Source organism: Dama dama, chromosome 4 (genome assembly GCF_033118175.1).
Source record: "Dama dama isolate Ldn47 chromosome 4, ASM3311817v1, whole genome shotgun sequence".
Taxonomy (NCBI): domain Eukaryota; kingdom Metazoa; phylum Chordata; class Mammalia; order Artiodactyla; family Cervidae; genus Dama; species Dama dama.
The window spans coordinates 72,572,901-72,589,620 of NC_083684.1; the positions used below are offsets into that span (position 1 = coordinate 72,572,901).

General features: G+C 45.3%; 1 pseudogene; it reads right to left on the bottom strand.

Annotated features, from left to right (window-relative positions):
* Positions 1-377: 377 nt before the first annotated feature.
* On the bottom strand, positions 378-16,020 carry LOC133052288 (histone-lysine N-methyltransferase PRDM9-like; annotated as a pseudogene).
* Between the last annotated feature and the right edge of the window lie 700 nt (positions 16,021-16,720).

Sequence of the window (16,720 nt, forward strand, 5' to 3'; positions counted from 1 at the left end):
AGGCAACTGGCATGAATATCTCCAGAACACTTAAGAAACCCTCTGCTGTTTATCTACCTCCTCTCCTGTCATGAAAGTCTATTTAATCAAGTAATTCTGTGCTTATCACACTCTTTCTTAAAAATATTTGTTATATATTTATTTATTCAGCTGTGCTGTGTCTTGGTTGCAGCATGTGGGAGCTAGTTCCCCAATCAGGTATTGAACGTGGGTCTCTGCATTGGGAGTCTTGGCCACTGGACCACCTGGAAGTCTCTTCTTATACGCTTGGGGACAGTAATGGGTCATAGACCTCCTCTGAGGCCCTCTTAGAGCTGGGGGCATGGGGTGGCTGCAGTAATCCTCCTGTGGCTAAGATGTGGTTTGTTGGTCATGACTCACTCACACTCCCTGCAAACATAAGGCTACTCCCCTGTGTGTGTCCTCTGGTCTGTGATGAGGAGGGACTTCTGACTGAAGCTTTGCCCTCACTCCCCACAAACATGGGCTTCTCCCCTGTGTGTGTCCTCTGGTGGGTGATGAGATGGGACTTCCGATTGAAGCTTCGCCCACACTCCCCACAAACATAGGGCTTCTCCCCTGTGTGTGTCCTCTGGTCTGTGATGAGGAGGGACTTCTGACTGAAGCTTTGCCCTCACTCCCCACAAACATGGGCTTCTCCCCTGTGTGTGTCCTCTGGTGGGTGATGAGATGGGACTTCCGATTGAAGCTTCGCCCACACTCCCCACAAACATAGGGCTTCTCCCCTGTGTGTGTCCTCTGGTGTATGATGAGGTGGGACTTCCGATTGAAGCTTTGCCCACACTCCCTGCAAACATAGGGCTTCTCCCCTGTGTGTGTCCTCTTGTGTGAGATGAGATTTGACTTATCACTGAAGCTTCGCCCACACTCCCCACAAACATAGGGCTTCTCCCCTGTGTGTGTCCTCTTGTGTGAGATGAGATTTGTTTTCTGACTGAAGCTTCGCCCACACTCCCCACAAACATAGGGCTTCTCCCCTGTGTGTGTCCTCTGGTGTCTGATGAGGACTGACTTCTGAATAAAGCTTTGCCCACACTCCCTGCAAACATAGGGCTTCTCCCCTGTGTGTGTCCTCTTGTGTGAGATGAGATTTGACTTATCACTGAAGCTTCGCCCACACTCCCCACAAACATAGGGCTTCTCCCCTGTGTGTGTCCTCTTGTGTGAGGTGAGATTTGACTTATCACTGAAGCTTCGCCCACACTCCCTGCAAACATAGGGCTTCTCCCCTGTGTGTGTCCTCTGGTGTCTGATGAAATTTGACTTGTGATTGAAGCTTCGCCCACACTCCCCACAAACATAGGGCTTCTCCCCTGTGTGTGTCCTTTGGTGCATGATGAGATGGGACTTCCGACTGAAGCTTTGCCCACACTCCTCGCAAGCATAGGGCTTCTCCCCTGTGTGTGTCCTCTCGTGTGTGGTGAGACTTGGCCTGTCCTTGGAGCCTTGCCCACACTCTCCATATTTGACTTTTATAATCCCTGAGACCCCTGCCCCCATGAGTAATTTGCCTGTGTCCTCTGGATTCAGTTTCTGGCTTGTGCTGGGCTCTTCTGTCATTAGCTCTTGCACCCCAGGACCCCCCATTTGTCCTCTGGGTGAGTAGGAAGAGGCCCTTGAAATCCTCTTCAGCCTTATGCTTTTCAGCAAAGGTTGGGGCCTGTCCTTGGCCTCGTGACCCTCAGGTTTGTCGCTCGGGCTGTGTGGATCTGAATATCGCTGATTTTGATTGCCTGGGCAGGGATCCTCTGGTTGGAGGTGGTCTCTTTCAGATGGTCTCAGGAGGGTCTGAGAGGGGTGACTGCATTGGACGTGTTGGCTGAGGAATTTCTGACTGGAGAAGGCCAGAGAGCAGGAGGCACATGGGTGGATCTTGGGCTTCGGTTCTGCTGAAAGAGGAAACTTTTGGTCAGGTAGCTGGTTTGCCGTAGTAAAGTCTGCCCCACTAATCATCTAAGTGTTGACAGTGCACAATTTGTCTCCCATCGAGTGTGTCTTTACAGTCCACTTTTCCATTCTATTCTTATTCTCTACATCTACAGAAATCCAGGAAGCTTGTGTCAAGGGCCTTTTCTACATATCACCCAGATAGGGACCTTCCAGGAGCATCAGAGGCAGCGTCTCTCCTGATAGAGGTGGATCTGCAGGGACCTTTCCTTGCATGTAAGAGCCAGACATCCTGGAATGTGAAGTCAAGTGGGCCTTAGAAAGCATCACTACGAACAAAGCTAGTGGATGTGATGGAATTCCAGTTGAGCTATTTCAAATCCTGAAAGATGATGCTGTGAAAGTGCTGCACTCAATATGCCAGCCAATATGGAAAACTCAGCAGTGGCCACAGGACTGGAAAAGGTCAGTTTTCATTCCAATCCCTAAGAAAGGCAATCTGAAAGAATGCTCAAACTACCGCACAATTGCACTCATCTCACACTCTAGTAAAGTAATGCTCAAAATTCTCCAAGCCAGGCTTCAGCAATACGTGAACCGAGAACTTCCAGATGTTCAAGCTGGTTTTAGAAAAGGCAGAGGAACCAGAGATCAAATTGCCAACATCCTATGGATCATAGAAAAAGCAAGAGAGTTCCAGAAAAACATCTATTTCTGCTTTATTGACTAAGCGAAAGCCTTTGACTGTGTGGATCACAATAAACTGTGGAAAATTCTGAAAGAGATGGGAACACCAGACCACCTGACCTGCCTCTTCAGAAACCTGTATGCAGGTCAGGAAGCAACAGTTAGAACTGGACATGGAACAACACACTGGTTCCAAATAGGAAAAGGAGTACGTCAAGGCTGTATATTGTCACCCTGCTTATTTAACTTATATGCAGAGTATATCATGAGAAACGCTGGGCTGGAAGAAGCACAAGCTGGAATCAAGATTGCCGGGAGAAATATCAATAACCTCAGATACACAGATGACACCACCCTTATGGCAGAGAATGAAAAGGAACTAAAAAGCCTCTTGATGAAAGTGAAAGAGGAAAGTGAAAAAGTTGGCTTAAAGCTTAACATTCAGAAAACTAAGATCATGGCATCCAGTCCCATCACCTCATGGGAAATAGATGGGGAGACAGTGGAAACAGTATCAGACTTTATTTTTTTGGGCTCCAAAATCATTGCAGATGGTAACTGCAGCCATGAAATTAAAAGACACTTACTCCTTGGAAGGAAAGTTATGACCAACCTAGATGGCATATTAAAAAACAGAGACATTACTTTGCCAACAAAGGTCCATCTAGTCAAGGCTATGGTTTTTCCAGTGGTCATGTATGGATGTGAGAGTTGGACTGTGAAGAAAGCTGAGCACCGAAGAATTGATGCTTTTGAACTGTGGTGTTGGAGAAGACTCTTGAGAGTCCCTTGGACTGCAAGGAGATCCAACCAGTCCATCCTAGAGGAGATCAGTCCTGGGTGTTCACTGGAAGGACTGATGCTGAAGCTGAAACTCCAATACTTTGGCCACCTCATGCGAAGAATTGACTCATTGGAAAAGACCTTGATGCTGGGAAAGATTGAAGGCAGGAGGAGAAGGGGACGACAGAGGGTGAGATGGCTGGATGGCATCACTGACTTGATGGGCATGAATTTGAGTAGACTGCGGGAGTTGGTGATGGACAGGGAGGCCTGGCGTGCTGCGATTCATGGGGTCACAAAGAGTTGAACATGACTGAGCGACTGAACTGAACTGAATTGAACTGAAGTGTCTGAAAAGTCATGTCACAGTGGCCACAGGTGTTTTACTCCACTGAGAGATAAGAGTTGATGACTTAGGTGGAATCTCCTGAGCGGCTCCCTGTGAGGGGAAAGGGTCTGTTAAGTTAGGGGCGCCTGGCCTGGAGCTCTCTGCATATGGGAGGCAGCACAGGGGGTGGGTAGAGCACGTGTGAGTAAAGCTGAATTTGAGGCTCCTTGTTCAAAGAGCAGCCTTTGTGCCGATCTCTGCAGGAGGTGGGTTTCAGACTGGGCAAGACTGAGCGGCCCAGGTCCCACTGACTACAGGTCTCTGGCTCCTGCTGCCCCAGTTGGTTCAAAAATTGCTCCTCTCTCAGTTTTCCATAAATCATAAAATAAAGCCATGTCCTTTCTCAAGCCTCACCAGTATTCATACCTCATTTATTTCGTTTAGTCTTAATCCATTTAACATGCACTAGGAAGCCCTGTTTAAAAATACATCTCCAGCCAGACTCTTCACACCCTCACTCCCAAGCATCTTCAGCCAGCCCACTCTCCCCTCATGTCTGGCAATGAACTGACCTCTGAGGGGACTCCCTGCTGCTGTCTCTTCCCCAAAAATGAACCAAAGCATCGTCTTAGCACAGAGAACATGCTGCTTGCAGCTGAAAGCTGCACGGTTGTTCTGTGTCACCCAGGAAGACCCCTGGGGCCTGCATGTGGACACAGGCCCTGAGGCTTCCGTGTCCCATCCAGCCTCCTTCCTCTCCCTCTGTGCTTCCTCCCGTGACCCCTGGCATGGCCTCTCTCCCCGGCCCTGGGGCTGCGGCACTGTCTGCTCCCTTGCCTGGAATCCTTTCCCACGGGTGTTATCTCTGCAGAGACCCTGCCCCAGCATCCTCCGCCACACCCCACCCTCTGCTCAACTGACTTTAGACTGGATTGTACTCTGCTTGGAATCGGCCCAGGGAGGCTCCCCAGGATGGGGTGGGGCACTGGAAGAGGGGTGGCACTCACCTCTCCCAGCCGCGAGCTCGCTCTTCCCCCTGCTGCCCTGCTTGATGCCGAGGTCCTGGCCATAATCATCCCCGTACCAGACCAGCAGCTCACAGCCCGGCCTGACCACCTGGCAGGTTCGGTAGAAGATCTGCCCATGATACTGGATGGCCACCAGGTTCTGCTCCTTGTCGTCCCGGGCACAATTCACATACCTGGGGTGGAGGCCGGGAAAGGGAAAGAAACCTCAGGTGATGAGTGCCCTCCACACTCAGACCATGCCCAGCTCATTTCCTTCAGTTTCTGAGGCCACCGTGGCTCCCACCATGGCTGGAATGCTTTTCTCCCCTTACCTAACTAGCCATTTTCCGGAGCCCAGTTCCAGACTCGTCTTCACTTGGACTGTCCATGAGGCTGGTGACCTCCAGCTCCTCTAAACTCTGAATTAAGTTCTCTTTCATCCACAGGACTTGGTGCTCCTTGGCTACCATGCAGCCCTCAGCACTCACCCCAGCCTGCCTTCTCTCCTGAGGCTTTCCTCCAATCTCCCCACGTGTATCCAGGGTCATATTCACTTGCCTACCCCCTTGTACGGAAACTTGGAGAGTGCTCTGACATAGCTTGAGACACAGAACAGTAATAGTTTATTCACTGTCTGCCTGCCCTGATGAAAGAGGAATGGCTGTGCTCAGGGCCATCCTGCCCGCCCCCCCCCCTCCCCCCCCCGCCTGGTTCCTTCCGAGGCCTCAGGGCTCACTTCTCACTGGAACCAAGCCTGAGGAGGTTGTTGCACACATAGAGTCAAGGTCTCCTGCGTTAGGTTATCCTGGCACTGTGCAGTTACTCAAAGATAGAAGAATTAAGGTTACTGTTCCTAAAATCAGTTGGCTAATGTCTGTCTACAGTACGTTCTCCAAAAGGATACGGGTTGTGTGATCTGCTTCAGTAACAAAGTTCACTGTCTAAACTGAAACATAAAGTGTTTGGTAAGTGTCAATTAAATGAGTTAAAGTGTCCTTGATGAATTTAGACTCCTCAAGTTGTTTTCAAGTTCCTCAGTTTTGTTCAGCATGTAGATGTATTTTGATGGCACATGCTATATTTTTATTTCCTTCTTTCTAATGTCTTTTGAAATGAAAGAGCATGATATGGAGGGAAAAGAGGAAAGAAGATGTGAAAGCTGTTGAGGCAGCCGGGTTGAGAAGGAAAAGGGTGTGGGATTGAGGGAGTATTGACGTCTACACACTGCAGACTCACTGCACTCACCTCATCCAGTTGGCCCAAGACGTGTCCTTTCCATCCACATACTTGTAGCAGTTTCTCCCTTTGGTGATCTGAGTGTCAGAAAAAGAGTTACAAGCTTTCCTCTCTCTATATATTTTTTTTGGGTAAGAAGCAATAGAAGAGCTATTTCCCTCTGCAGTCATTGGTGCTCTTCAGCCTTCATGGATTCAACTGCCTGTTGGACCACTCGGTAAGCTCCTTACTAATCATTCCAAGTCTGAGTCTCTTGGTTCATTGAAGGCAAGGGCTCCACAAGGGAGGAGTCACTTCTGTGTGCCTGGACCACTGTGTTCCCATGTCTGCTCTGACCTTTAGATATAGGTCCTGTGTGCCTGGACACTGTGCTCCCACCTCTCCTCTGATCTTTAGAGAGAAGTCCTGTGTGTCTGTACACTGTCTCCCACCTCTCCTCTGACCTTTAGATAGAGGTCCTGTGTGCCTGTACCACAGTGTTCCCACCTCTCCTCTGACCTTTGGATAGAAGTCCTGTGTGTCTGTACACTGTCTCCCACCTCTCCTCTGACCTTTGGATAGAAGTCCTGTGTGTCTGTACACTGTGTTGGCACCTCTCCTCTGACCTTTAGATGGAAGTCCTGTGTGTCTGTAGACTGTGTTCCCACCTCTTCTCTGATCCTTAGATAGAGGTCCTGAGTGTCTGTACACTATGGTCCCACCTCTCCTCTGACCTTTAGATGGAAGTCCTGTGTGTCTGTAGACTGTGTTCCCACCTCTTCTCTGATCCTTAGATAGAGGTCCTGAGTGTCTGTACACTGTGGTCCCACCTCTCCTCTGACCTTTAGATGGAAGTCCTGTGTTCACACCCAGTGCACACAGTACACAGGGCTGACTGTGTCATTGCCGACCGTGTTATCACCATCTGCGTCCTCACATGTAGACATGAAGTACCCCCTACCACACACTAGCGATTAGAGGCCAGAGGACAGGGAAACAGGGGTGTTTCTCACCAGCCAGGAGTACCCACTGTTGGCGGCCTCCTCATCGTCTGTGATCTGGCCCTCGTAGGGGCCAAAGTACAGGCCCCTCGGCAGATCGGATGCCTCATTCCACACTCCAAGCCCAGCCTCCGGGATGCCCGACAGTCTGATGCTTAACCCAGGGGGTAGAGTGAGGGCTGAGCGGTTGGCATGCCCCTTTTCCACTGCAGAGTCCTTTACAAAGGTTGGGGGCCCGTGGGCAGCACAGCTGTCGATGAAGAAGTTCTGACATTCCTCACAATCTGGAGGTGAGAGCAACAGGGATGAGGGGAGGTATAGTGACGTTGTTGGTCGTAAAACCTTCAGAAAGAACTGGGGCACTCATGGCATGTGGCCTCGATCCTGCACCCCAAGTCATAGAGGAAGGGGATGACTGGGAGACCAAATGGTGAGGTGAGGTTACTGGATCAAGGCCTCGCAGCCCCTTCTCCGTGAGTGGGCCAGAGGGGTCACTCACAGAGGTAGTCATCATCCTGCGGCTCGCTGACATCTTGGTACACGTGGCCCTTTCTTTCTCGTAGACTGTATCTCCTCACTCCAGTCTCCTTTCTTCTGAGTTCTAAGATGGAGAACAGAAGCTAGGCAAGGCTGGTGGGGTCTGGGGAGTTAGTCCCTGTTTTATCGGAAAGTGCGAAATCTCCTACCTGCCCATCTATACACTTTGTTAAAACTTTCTTACATGTATTTTTCAAACTTTTACTTTTGTAATTTTATGTTTTAATGTTAGATTATTTATTTCTTGGCCATGCTGCATGGCTTGTGGGATCTTAGTTTCCTGACTAGGGATGGAACCCACACCTCCTGCAGTGGAAGCATGGAGTCTTAACCACTTAACCACCAGGAAGTCCCTTCTCTATACTTTGTTTCTTCTCCCTTTAACTACAGGTTCAGGAGACTGAGGCTCCTCACTGACCACAGATGCCCAGTTCAGTGTTAGCTTCCTGCACTTCCTGTTAGTAGGTTTAACTTCCCAAACTTCTTACTTAGGAAATAGCTCACTGACACATCTACTCAGAAAATATATGTTAAGGGCAGATGACACGTAAGGCATTGAGCAGAGGTCTGGGCATAAACACTAATAAAGCATGGTTCCTATTATCACAGCTGGATTTATTGAACTACTTGTAGGTGTCAGACTTTTGCATTTAATGTAAGGCTTTCAAGCACTATATGAGTTATGTATCCTTATCTTCACTTTACAGATAGCAATCAGGACCTCAGAAAATGTATAAGATTTTCCCAAGGCCCCAGTGCTAACTTCATGTCTCAGATCAGTCCAGCTTAAACCCACGCCTACCCAAAGTCCATGCCACTCACCTAGGCCATACTTATTCGTTTTTCTACAGGGATTAAAGGAACTAATTAGAGGAACTCCCCAAATTTTCTCTTACCAACTTTTTGTCTGGGGTGCTGTCCAGGGGTCCTTGCTTTTCTGGGAGGGGTGACTGGTTTCTGAGCCTGCTTGGAGCCACTTGTCTTCAGCAATTTTGCTGCTCCTGGCAATTCCTTCAAACTAAATTCCTTACTTAATGATGCCCTGGACATTCCCTTTCAAGTGAGTAAAAGACAACATGCATCTTTTTAGTTCTTTGGGACTTAATGAAGTATTTTCACATGCATGACTTCAGTTAATACTTTGACAATTCTTGGAATACCTGGTAGAGGGTGGGTCTGAACACTAGAGTGAAAAAAAGGATCTAAGTGGGTAGTGAATCAAAACTAGAATTCATATCTTAAGGTTCTTTCCCTTCAACTTTCTGCATAAAAGTGAGAACAAGGCAGAGAGAATAGCTGGAGGTCAGGGAAAGCAGAGGGTAAGGGCTCATAGAGAAATCTGGGGGGTTTTCTATTAATTAGTGGAGCTTTGATGGACTAGGAAGTATGGAAAATTACAGAGGGGACAAAACACATCTGGAAAATAAAGTGACAAAGCAGTGAGATTGAGAAGAGAAAAGATGATCAGCAGAAACACATTTAGACAATAAAGAAAATGAGCTGAAAGTTGCAGGTTACCATGTCCTAGAGACAATGTTTGGAATTAAAGTAGCTGGTCTCATCAATTCTGCTTGAACAAGGCTGTACGGCTAGCTAATTCTCCTCAGTTTCCTGATGCATAAATTGGTATACATTCTAATTCTTAATGTTACAGTGGACATGAAATTTAATACCATTTCAAGAAATCATTGTGTGAGCTACTTAATACAGTATTAATGTGCGCGTACATCCCTGCCATCAATTTATCCCTTCAACTGCCTCTGTATTTGAGGTCTAGCTCACAGATACTATCTTCAGCATTCTTTGACCTTCCTACTCCTAGATGAATGTTTAAATGTGGAGTCATTCATTCTTAAAACATTCAGGGGGCCCTCAGGGGCTTTGAGCTGGGCCTGGACTTCTGAGAATTAATGGGTATGGGCTAGGCTCTCAAAGCTCACAACAGAGGGGTAGGCTAAACAAATGATTCCAAACAGGAGAGTTGCCTAATCAGAGCTCAGAGGAAGGACCTGTTACTTCCTCCTGCAAGAATGAGCATTTGAAATGATGCCCAGATGATGAGTTTCTACTCAAAAGCGGGTAATCTATGTGAAGTCCTTCAGTTATTTTCTTATTTGTTGCTTCTCAGTCATAAACCTGAGGTTTGTCAGGGCTGCAAGTTGCTTCCTCTTATTGGTGCGGGAGGTTCTGAGGTAGGGATCCTGTCATCTTCTTTATCTTGGACTGTCCACTCTACAAACTCCCCAAAATGTCCTTAAGCGTCTTCATCTTGGACCGTCCACTCTACAGACTGCCCAACATATCCTTAAGCTTCCCTTAGTCAGATGTCTTAGCATATCCCTCCCTAGCACAGCACAAAAGAACTGAAGTTGAAAACATCTCTCAGATGAATGCTATAAAGATATATGAATAAACTTCATAGAACTATGGAAGTTTTAATCAGTTTGTAAGGGGTTTAGAGAACATACTTCGGATTAGATTGCACTACCAGTGATACTGTGATCTCAGGCATATAATCACATGTTTTTTACCTCATTTTTTCGATCTATAATGGTGATAGCTATATACCTAATTATAGATACTGTAGGATTGTTTTTAAGGTTTAAGTAAGTTTATTCACATAAAATGCTTAAAGTCTGAAATATTGTGAAAATAATGTAACAATAGAACAGCCTACTATTGTTGTTGTTCTTACTAACTGTAAAGATGGTGATGATATAGACAGTGTGCTAAAGATTCAGGACAGGAAGGCAGCCGTCTCTGTGTTTCCTCCTATTTTTACCTCTGACTGGATCCATGAGGAGGATATTTTGGCAACAGGATTTGGGAAATACTCACCTTCTGGTGTTTACTGTGCTCTACTCTGAAGGCCATCGCAGAAAGTTTACCTAAATAATGATGAGAATCAGTGTTTTGGTTGGTAAATGTTTCCAAACTCTGGGCATTCTAATTAAGGACACATAATTCTGAGGCAGAGAGTGACAAGGACAAGGATTACCAAAGGAGAAATGAAAAATGATTTCTGTATCACCAACTTCTACACTTCCACTGGGAGCATTACATAATTTTCTTAAAATTAAAAAAAAATATGAAACTTCATCTGTGCCTCTTCTGATGTCCATAAAGTATCTAATAAATTTACTAGCCTTTCATGACAAAAATACTCAACAAAGTAGAAATAGAAGGAGGTGGCTGCAATATAATAAAGGTCATATATGAAAAGTCTACCTCTAACATCATAGTCATCAGTGAAAACCTGAAAACTTCTAAGATCCAGAAAACAGGGGGCGGTCCTAAGATGGTGGAGGAAGAGGATGGGGAGATCACTTTCTCCCCCACAAATTCATTGTAAGATCGAGAAAACAAGGCAAGGATGCCCATTCTCAACATTTCTATTAACCATAATATTAGAAGTCCTAGCCGGGGCTTTAGGGTAGGAATGGAAACAAAAGGCTTTCATTTGGAAAGAAAGAAGCAAAATTATGTCTGTTCACAGAGGACATGATTTTATGTACAGAAAAATTTATAAAATTCCACACACAAAAAAACCCTGCACAGAAAGTTGCACGGTACAAAATCAACATTCAAATACCTTTCCCTGCATGAACAATGACCATCCCAGAAAGGAAAATAAGAAAACAATCTTATTTACTTTTTATTTTTTTAAAGCTGTAGTCAAGAGCTAAATTTAAATTTTAAAAATATATTTGTTTTTATTTATTTATTTGTGCCAGGTCTTTGTTGCGGCATGTGGGATCTAGTTCCCTGACCAAGGACTGAACCCAAGTTCTCTGCATTGGGAGTGTGGAGTCTTAGCCACTGGACCCCCAGAGAAGTCCCAATAATCTTATTTATAATAGCATCAAAAAGAATGAAATAATTGGGAGTAAACTTAAGGAGATGAAAGACTTATACATTGAAAACTACAACGTATTGCTGAAAGGAATCTGACGTAAGTAAATAGAAAGGCAGCTCATGTTTGTGGATTTGGAGACTGAATATTATTAGGCTGTTCATACTACCCAAAACAATTTAAAGATTCAATGCAATTCCTATCAAAATCCCAATGGAATTTTTTTCTGGTATAGAAAATCCATCCTACAGTTAATCTGGAATCTCAGAGGACCCCAAATAGGCAAAACAATCTTAGAAAGAACAGCAAAGCTGGAGGCCTCTGATTTCAGAACATATTTCAAAGGTACAGTGACCAAAAGAGTGTAGTTTTGGCATAAAGTGTGTGCTTAGTCACTCAGTGGTGTTGACTCTTTGTGACCTTTTGGTCACACAAAAATAGAAGTCCCGGTAGACTGTAGCCCACCAGGCTCATCTGTCCAGGGGATTTCTCAGGCAAGAATACTGGAGGGGGTTGCCATTTCCTTCTCCAGGGGATCTTCTTAACCCAAGGATTGAACCAGTATCTCCTGCATTGAAGGCAAATTCTTCACCTGCTGAGCCTCTGAGGTAGCCCGCTGGCATAAAGACAGACATGTCAATCAATGGAACAGATTAGACAGCCAGAAATAAACAGAAATACACTCTTGGAAACATCGTTTAATGATCTTCATCAAAGGTGTCAGGACAACAGGGAAAGTTTAATCCCTATAACGAATGGTGCTGGGGAAACAAAATATCCATATGCAAAATAATGAAGATCTTACATCATGAAGAAAAATCAACTCAGAATGGATTAAAGACCTAAATGCAAGACTTGATAAGACTCTTAGAGGAAAACAAGGATGAAGCTTCACGACAATGAATCAGCAATGATTTCTTAGATATGGTACCAAGTGCACAAGTATTAGTAATAAAGTAAAAATAGACAAATGAGACTACATTAATCTTAAAACCTCTGTGCAGCAAAGGACACAGTGAACAGAGTGAAAAGGCCACCTACAGGATGGGAGAAAATGTTTGTAAAATATGCATCTGATAAGGGGTTAATAAGCATACACCAATATGAAGCCTACCTATAAGCCAGGAAGAGAACCTGATTGACCACGATGCCACCCTGATATCAAACTTCCATGCTCCAGAATTGTAAGAAAACAAATTTCTGTGGTTTAAGGCAAGCAGTCTGTTTTGTTATGGCAGCCTGAGCTGACTAACACAGTGGGAGAAGGAATTGAATAGACATTTCTCCAAAGAAGATACACAAATGGCCAATAAACATATGAAAAGATGCTCAATATTACTAATCAATAGAGAAATATAAATTAAAAGCACAATGGAAATTATTTCATACCTTCTGTGGTGGGCAATATGAATAAGAAGACAATAGCAAGTTTGTTAAGGATATGGAGAAATTGGAACCCTTATACACTATTGTTGGAAATGTAAAATGTTGCAACCTTCATAGAAAACAGTATGGAGTTTCCTCAGAAAATTAAAACTGCTGTATGATATAGCAATCCAACTCAAGAGTATATTTCCATAAAAAATTGAAAGCAAGATCTTGAATAAATAGTGTGCACATCTATGGTCATTGCAGCATTATTCCCAGTTGGTGAGATGTGGAAGCAATCTAAATGTTCACTGGTGGATAAACAGATAAAGATTATATATAAGATATATCTTATATCTGTTATATACACATGCACACAATGGAATGTTTTTAAGCCTTAAAAAAGAATTCTGTCATATGCTACATCATGGATGGGCCTTGATGATATTATGCCAAGTGAAATGAACCAATTAAAAAAGACAAATATTGCCTGATTCCACTTCTATGAGGTATATAAATTAATCAAATCCATGGAAACAGAAAATATAATCGTGGTTCCCAAGGTTTATGAAGATGAAGGATTGGAGAATTGTTGCTCAGTGGGCTAGGGCTTCAGTCATGCAAGATGGAACATTTCTACAGATTTGTTGTACAGCAGTGTGTATATATATATATATCCCCAGTGGCTCAGCGGTAAAAATCCGCCTGCAATGCAGGAGATGCAACAGATGCAGGTTCGATCCCTGGGTTGGGAAGATCACCTGGAGCAGGAAATAGCAACCCACTCCAGGATTCTTGCCTGGAGAATCCCATAGACAGAGGAGCCTGGCAGGCTACAGTCCATGGGTACACAGAGTCAGACATGACTGAGCGATTAACACTATGGCCACTAACACTAATGTGTACATAGCAGCAGTATACCATACACTCAGAAATTGTTAAGAAGGTAAATTAAGATGTGCGGAGGTATGGTGAACTGTGGCCTATGTTTTCCCTATAAAGAATCTCTCTTCATGTCAAAACCTTTGCAGGCAACCAAATGTTTGGTTTTCATGTCCCTTTCACTAGTTTTAATAACATAAGGGAACAGAGGGACTTCCCTGGTGGCACAGTGGATGAAAATCTGCCTGCCAATGCAGAGGACACAGGTTCGATGGCTGGTCCAGGAAGATTCCACTTTCTGCGGGGCAACTAAGCCTGTGTGTCACAAGCTACTAAGCCTGCATGTGCTCTGCAACAAGAAGCCACTCACCACAACCAGAGAAAGCCCGTGCACAGACACAAAGACCCAGTGCAGCCAAAACTAAATAAATAATTTTAAAAAATCTGGGCGAACAGAAATTCATGGAGAATCGTAGAACTATCTAAATTGTTTTCTCCAGTCTAGGAAGATTAACTCTTCTAAATTGAGCAGCAGAAGAGGAAGTGAGCTGCTCACTTCTATTTTATGAGTGTACTTCATTTTATTTACCTGATGCTGTCTCTGGTCAGTGAAATATGGGGAAGATTGGGGAGAATAAATAGTTCTTTCAAACGCTTTCCCAGAATCAAAACAAAGAATTAGTTTAACCTTAGGAAAGCCTGGCGTGCTGCGATTCATGGGGTTGCAAAGAGTTGGACACGACTGAGTGACTGAACTGTACTGAACTGAACTGAGGGTAAGAAGATCATGTGGTGTTGTTTTATGCTGCTACTAAGTCACGTCAGTCGTGTCCGACTCTGTGCGACCCCATAGATGGCAGCCCACCAGGCTCCCGTCCCTGGGATTCTCCAGGCAAGAACACTGGAGTGGGTTGCCATTTCCTTCTCCAGTGCATGAAAGTGAAAAGTGAAGGTGAAGTTGCTCAGTTGTGTCCCACTCTTCGCGACCTCATGGACTGTAGCCTACCACGCTTCTCTGTCCATGGGATTTCCCAGGCAAGAGTACTGCAGTGGGTTGTTGTTTTATATACATACATAAATAATGTATCTTGACATAATACATTAATCATTTCCTCTTCTAAGAGATTTAATCCAATAACTGAATTATTATATTAGTATTAAATCTCTTTGGTGAATTTATAGTCTAAGGTTTCCTTACTTGCCTTTCATTAAGAATGTTTAGCAAAAATAATTCTTTTTAAAAAGAATGATAAATTTTAACCGTAAAACTTTTGAGAAACCTATACATTCATCTTCATTCAGGCTTATGTCAATATTCAGCCACAACCACTTCGGAATGCTGAAAATTATGTTTTCTTTGCTAATGACTGAGATGTAGTTGAGACCTAAGCCCAGGCTGGTTTCAGCAAGACACCTCCAAATCCTCCTGGCCCCTCACCTTGCTGCCTTGGTGTCCATTCTTCATCAGAATCCTCAATGTCATCTACCTGGGGTTTGATGACCTGCCTGTGGTGATGCACGAAAGCTGGTCGAGTGGCTCTGAAACCTGGAAAGAAGCAAAATATTTGTTCTAAGGAGGAGGAACAAAACACAGAAGCAATGGAAAGTATCACAAAGTCAGGGAATCAGTAGGATGGGCTGGGAGAATCTAGAACAAGGCAAGAGGTGAGCTCTGCACTGCAGGGTCAACCTCCCTTTGGTACGAAACTGTAAACATTTCCTCCAGGTTAGTCTCCACACAAAAGGGAACTGTGAGCAGATGAAGCCACCTAAGAGCGGGCCAAGTGAACACTGAGGGTGAAGACCTGTTTCATGTTTCCCAGACTCACAGGCACCCAGCACTTCCTGTTACCTATAGCAATTAGCGCTTCGTAGTTCCTTTTCACATTCCTATATCGGATTTTTTCCCATTCTCCCATCTCTTCCCATTCTTCCTTGGAGAAATATACGGAGATGTCTTTGAAAGCATCTTTGGCCTAAGGAAAATAACAGATTTCATCAGTGATTTACTAGTCTAAGTCAAACCTTAGAGCTGGGCCTTCTCCTCCACCTTTCGTGCAGGGAGTAGCCTGAAGCTACTGGATGGTCTCTGTGAGACAGAGATGAAGACTTTCCTTCCTGACTGTGTCCTGCTTAACTGAACAAATACTGAGCATTTTCCTAACTCTCCCTGGACACAGAGCAGTTGACGAATCTAGTGTCCTGTTTTGTCCCACTCCACCCCACCATCTCAGACAGGACCAGGCATTCCCATCCTGTGTACGGTCACAGAGAAGTTCACTCAGCTGCCTGGGCAAGCAGTCTGTGGTGCTTCAGGGACCAGCGCCGTGCCCTTCCTATAGAGCTGGCTTAGAGCCCAGCTTTGCCGCCTCCACCTCTCACCGTGGGCTTCCACTCTGTTCTCCTGGCATCTCCCTCAGTGCTTTCCTCTGGAGACCTATTCGGCCTCATGGCCATTGGAGTGCTCAAGACCAAGGTGCCTGTGGAAGAAGAAGGTGCTGAGACAGCCCAGACCACTGTCCAGAGCCTGGTCTGTCTTCCTTGGGTGGAGTGTCCAGGGCAGGAAGGTGAGGGGAAAGTCGGGGTGAGGGTATTGGTGGGGTGGAGGAATCCTGACTAGCTATGACAGACCAGGCTAATGTGAACTAGATTTGGTTTCTTTGGATCCCCTACAATTCAGCCCCTCCGAGGAAAGACACTGGGAGGGATGTGTCTGTGAGTGACAGAGGGATTCCTGAGGAGACCTGGAAACCCCTAACTGCTGGACTGGCATCAGGCTGAAATCATGACTCTGTTCCAGTGCAGGAGAGGGACTATTTCTCCAAGAAGGGTTTTTGAGGATCTCCGCCTGGGGACTCAGAAAAATTTGGGCATAAGGTGGGTTCTATATCTAAGGGTCTGGTCACTCGGCTTGAGGAGATCTGGGTCCCACGGGCTGAAGGAACTGGGGTCCTCATACGGAGGGGACTGGGGATTTTTTGGCTGATGTAGAATGCGCAGGGTGAGAGAACTTGGGATCTTTGAGGCTGAGGAAATCAAGGGTTTCTTATTAAGGTGCTTTAGGTCCCCGACAGGCAGGACAGTTGGTGTCTTGAGGACGAAGAGCTTTAAGAGCTCCCAGGCTGAGGTATTCGGGGTCTCCGAGGTTAAG